Raw genomic sequence first — 5860 nt, 5'->3', positions numbered from 1 at the left:
ACCACGAACTACGAGGTTTTGATCCCTTATTTTTATGTTGGTACGTAGGCACAAGTCCGAAGGTCTTGTCAAACACAAAAATATAATCAATGAATTCTTTTCTCATTCTCACACTCTCTTTTTCTCAAACATCTTTTATACCAAAAACACATACACTTTGGGTGCTAACACCTTTCTCTGTCTAACCAACCCCCTTACCGATAATCACTGTGTAACCAACCCCTTACCGGTAATCACTGACATTTTATTAGTTTTGATTTGAAAACTTCTTATCTTTGGGTTTTGTTCGGGTTTTGTTCGTACTTTTCCATTTTCCTTTGAAAACAATAAAAACGCGGTGGTGACTCTGGTTTTACTGACGTTAAATTTATTCATAGCTTAATGGTCATTAATTTACCGCTACAATAACTAACGTAATTCATTTTAAGAGAACATGATAACTAAACTAACTTCAGATTGATTTTACAGATTAAAAATAGCTTCCATTTTGTTCTCCAACTAACTAGCCTCATAAGTCTAACCAACTCTAACTATTTTCAAACTCACTCAAACTAATCTAATACTAACCGATAACAATCTTTCAGTAATAAATATAATCCAATCCAAACTAACAGAAGGCGATAACTCCACTAAACTAAGTTAACAACCAACTGAAATTCATCCTCGTTTTCATTCTAATCGAATTCCACATATCAAGGTAATTTAACCTGCATTTCTAACAGAATTGGGAAGGGGGAAGGCTTATAAATAGGACTCACCATCATTCTGCAAAGGGGGATTTCCATTCTGCAATCTAAAACTCGAGTTCTTTTCATGCTGCAACTGAAGATTTTTGCTCTGCAATAACACTCCCTTATATTCCAATCTTCAACAGAAAAACGGTTTCTAACTTCCATAACAGATAACCAACTTCGAACCATTCTCTCGATTCTCCTAACAAGTTCTGCAACCTCCAAATAATCCTCAACAGAACCTCACTGAAAGAAATCTTCTCAGAGGAACTCCACAAAAAAGTCTCGACGACTTCACAAGGAAAATAGAAGATTGAGGAGGAATTCGAAGGAAGCATTCATAGAGGCAGAAAATTCCTAACAGGAAGAGAAAAATTGAATCAACAACAACGCAACTTGAAGAACAACAACAGAAGCGAATACGCAAAAGAAGGGGATCGGAGATCAAATCACCTGGTGCGTCGAATTCGGTAGGTTCTTCGTCTCTCACTCCTTTCTTCTTTTCACGTGCATAAGCTTGGATTGTGAACTCACTTTCAATATGTGATTTCGATTCAGTAAGGATTTGAATGCAAATTCGTTTCATCGATTTGAGTTTCTTTGTCACCGAATTTCTGGAATCTTGTCATTGTTTGTTGGTTTTGAACATAATTTCAATGCGTAAGTGAAGTTGTTGTTGTTGGAACGAGGACGAGCACAACGTTGGTCTTGGGGGATGGTTAATGAATCCGGATTTTGGGTGAAGCAAGTGTTGGTGCAATATGAAGGTGTTGCTATTTGGACCATGAACTTTCAGCATATCTTGATTAGTTTGTGTAGGATCCGGATCAGGTCTGTGGAAGCTTGGGCTTTAGGCCCAACGTTTCTTTCCAAACCTCCCTCTGAGTAAAGATTTGCCTTGAGCCAAGACTTCCAGGCCCAACCAGCGAATTTCTATCCATGCACCCTGCCATGGGCCTGCATCCACCTCCTTCTCTTTTTTTTATTATTTAGTTTTATTTAATTATTTTCATTTAAATTTTCTCATGATAATTAGAAATATTTAGATTTAGAATTTTTGACTATTAGGTTATGATTAGAATTCTAGATTTAGAATTAGAGGTTAATTAAGATATTATAGGTTAATTAGAACTTTAATTAATTTAATTAGAATTTTTCTTGTAGATTAAATATTAATTAGGTTTTTAGAATTTAGTTGATTTTTAATCAGATTATGTTTAGATCTTGATTTGGTTAAGATAATTAGATTAATTAATTGTTTTTGCTTAATTAGGTATAATTAGGATTAGTTCTTGATTAAATTTTGTTTTTAGAAACTTTGGTCCTAATTAATTCATTTGTGCACATATTCACTATTTTTCCCTTAGGGCTTAAAAATCTTGATTTTTTGTATGATCCCTTAGCTTAGGGCTTTAATTAGAATTGTCTGATTTTATTTAGTTGATTAATTCAATAGATTTATTGTGTACCTAGTTCAACTATCTTTTCAATCCCACTAATTAGTGTTGACCAAATGCCGTTTTGGTCAACCAAGTCCTTTGTATTGTGCTGTAATCCCCAAGTCTATTCAAGTGATCAAAAGGCCCTTGATCACTTGATATGGCAAGTTCATCGCACTCAAGCTATATTGGATATGTTGAATCTCAAGAGCTCAAGACCTCAAGGTTCAAATGCAAGATCAATATTTTAAAGTCAACATCAATCAAGCGTAGCTGACAAAATGGACTACTTCTCAAGCACATCAAAGGTCAACACTTGACAATCATAATTCATATTGGGTGACACGAGCCTTAAGAAATAGAGAATGAATGAGAGTGGATAATTCCATTAACTCATTTTGAATATCTTTGGGTATGAGACGAATGACTCTGTTGCTCATCGTATTCCCCTTTATTCATAGACTTTAGTACAATTTGAATAAAATGATTGTCAAGTCTTCTTCTACAACAAGATCAACCCTCAGGATCTCTTATCAGTAACTTGTTAATTACTGATTCAAGTTGTATGCCATGAGCCTTAAGTAACAAAGAATGATGAAAATGGATAATTCTTATCCTTGTCTACGGTATCCTTGGGTACGAGATGAATGACCCAGTTGCTCAAGGTATTCACCTTTGTTTGTAGACTTTAATGTAATTTGAATCATACAATTGATAAGTCTTCTTCAAGCAAGCATCAATCGTTCAGCACTTCAATAATGAAGTATTGTTGCTATCAATACCTTGTGGTTGTACACCCTCTTCCATTCAACTTTTTCCTGCCTATGAGGTGAAAGACCTTGGCATTCCATTTGCCTTGTTGGGTTATGGGCCCAGGCAATTCAATCTTTCATGCATGTTAGGTTGTGGACCTTGGCAATCTTGCTTGCCTGTTAGGTTTTAGACCTTTCCAACCTTTTCTTGCCTAAGAGGTGATAGACCTTAGCATTCCATTTTCCTTGTAGGGTTATGGACCAAGGCAATTCAACCTTTCTTGCCTTCAAAGTGGTAGACCTTGGCAATCTTTCTTTGTCCCATGAGGTGGTGTAGCTTGGCAAACTCTTTATGTGCCTATGGAGTTATAGACTTTGGCACTTGGTTATGGACCTTGACAATCCATTTGAGTAGCCTTGTAGAGTTATGTACTCTTGGAAATCCCCTTTCCTATCAGATTATGGGCCTTGGCAGTGCTTTCCTTTGCTTTAAGAGTTATGGACTCTAGCACATTTATTCTCTTTTCCTTTTGGGTTATAAACCTTGGCAGTTCAGTTCCTTACCATTAGAAGTTATAGACTCTAGTAGTGATTCCTTGCCTAGCAGGTTGTGAACCTTGGCACTCCTTTTGCTGCCTTGAAGGGTTGTGTACCCTAGTAATCATTTTCATTTCTCTTACCTCAGTCTCTTATTGTCAGCCCTAGTAGGTTGAACTACAAAAGCTCTGACTTTCTCATTGCACAGTGAGAATACGTAGGCACGAGGATTCAGATTCTCCGCAAGCTACCTTATTTATTTATACCCTATTTATAAATCCTATCTTATTCACTTCTTCATTCATCAATCAATACCATCTTTTTGAGATCAAATATGTTTGTCCTTGGATTCCATTTATATCCTGTTAGGACGATTTAATTGGAGTCCATCTTGTGAATCAAGAGTTGTTTGGCTTATTGCCAGACACTTAATTCCTTGTTTTTGGTTATGACAATACAATGGGTATGCCTCTGTCCCTCCACATCTTAGTCTGTACCTCTTTTACTCTTTGGTTCAAAGCATTTTCCTTCATGGTACCCCAAGCCATCATGTTCTTTTGGTACAAGTTACACTATTCACCACTACAATCATACCCTTGAAGTTGTGTTTGTCTTGTTAGTCCTAGTTGCATAGGCAAACACTTCTTTGTTTCTTCCTTTCTTTTTGTGGTTCCATGAACTACAAATGCTCTGACTTTCTCATTGCATAGTGAGAATACATAGGCACGAGGATGCGAATCCTTGGCGAGCACAATCCTAATTATTCTTCCGCCTTAGGGCATCATTCATATCTTTCATGAACTATTAACTACCTTCATTCACTCTGTGTGATATAATCTATCTTTGAGCCAAATACACTATCTCTTTGAGCTCCATCTTGTGTCTGCTTGTGAATCAAGAGATGTTTGCTTTGGAACCAAACACTTAATTCCTTATTTTCAGTCATGAAAATACAATGGGTATGCCTAGTTTCCTCCACGTCTTAGTCTATACCAGTTTTACTCTTGGTTTTAGATTTCATCCCCTGTTGGAGTTCAAATCGTACAATACTTTGGTTTAAACCATACCTTGATCACTCTTCTTTTCACCTCCCACTATTAGCTTTATGAACTACGGAGCTCTGAATTTCTTATTGCACTATAAGGATACGTAGGCATGAGTGACCTAATCCTCTTCGAGCACTCTATCTATTTCTCTCTTTTTACTTTATTCTTTTGCGAGTAACCTTTAGATATAACACCTATTCAAGCATAGAATAATCAAAATAGTTCTCGTTGAGTACACCAGATGTTAGGGGTGCTAATACCTTCCCCTTGCATAGCTGACTTCCTTACCTAGTTATTTCTTTCCCTGGGTTTTATCGATGTTTTCTCATTCCTTCGAGAAAATAAAGTTTGATGACGACTGTGTTGTATGTTCGAGTGTGCGATGTGTTTCAGTGTATTTTTGCTAGCTTCACCGCCTTAGGGCATTCAAAACCTTTTCATAAAGGACATGTTATTTCTGGTCTACCGCAAGCAAATAGCGCTTAAGCCTCCCACGCACGAGCACACAAATAACATTTAACTACTAGACCGTGAATGTTAACATCGTCCATAAAAAACAACCAACAGATCCATATTTTCTACCACGGAGCTCTGATTTTCTCATTGCAATATGAGAATACATAGGCACGATGATCCGAATCCTTGGAGAGCGCACTAGTTAATAAACTTATTTTCCCCCATTAGCAAGTAACCTTTAGATAACAACACAGGCGCATGCAAACAATCAAAATGGTTCCCGTTAAATACAACGGATGTGAGAGGGTGATAATACCTTCCCATTGCATAATCGACTCCATAATCCTCTCTTGATTGCGACGACAATCTTTTAGGGGTTTTATTGATATTTTCCCTTCATTTGGAATAAATAAAGTTCGGTGGCGACTCTGTATTTTCCGCATGTCGACAACATGTTATTAAAAACAGGTGGTTCAATACGTTGCAACATTCTTATAATATCTTCGACTGATCTTTGAATCGTCACATCCACTTCAATTAGACCCCTTATTGAGTTACGATAAAAGGTACTACATATCACCTTCAAATCATCATCTGTCTTTAGTACAAGCATGGTGAACTGTATCTTTCCTTCATTGTCAATTGAGGATGAATGGTACTCGAGCTTGACAACTCTCCGATTTTCTAGATATCACAGAAGAGTATTCAGTTTGGTTTTAAAATTAATGAGAAGTATGTCCTCGGAGATCCAAAATTGAAGTGGGAGTTTTGTGCCATTGAAATACACAACTGCAAGATGAAGATATTTAGTCATTCTGGTTTGTGTAAAGAAAGTGGAATGAGAGACCTTATTTATATAATTTCTAGAGAAATAAGGATTTTAAAAACATGATCGTATC

The 5860-nt window shown here is 36.6% G+C and overlaps 1 long non-coding RNA gene across 1 annotated transcript; it reads right to left on the bottom strand.

Annotated features, from left to right (window-relative positions):
• Positions 1 to 437: 437 nt before the first annotated feature.
• On the bottom strand, positions 438 to 1598 carry LOC127073839 (uncharacterized). Its single transcript, XR_007785880.1, has 2 exons — positions 1185 to 1598; positions 438 to 1088 (listed from the first exon to the last, which is right to left on the bottom strand). It is a non-coding gene; the product is annotated as an uncharacterized LOC127073839 (long non-coding RNA).
• Positions 1599 to 5860: the final 4262 nt, after the last annotated feature.

The sequence above is a fragment of the Lathyrus oleraceus genome, chromosome 4 (assembly GCF_024323335.1).
Source record: "Lathyrus oleraceus cultivar Zhongwan6 chromosome 4, CAAS_Psat_ZW6_1.0, whole genome shotgun sequence".
Classification (NCBI taxonomy): Eukaryota; Viridiplantae; Streptophyta; class Magnoliopsida; order Fabales; family Fabaceae; genus Lathyrus; species Lathyrus oleraceus.
Note: the sequence above shows the minus strand (reverse complement) of the source record. Positions and strands in the feature narration are given on the sequence as shown.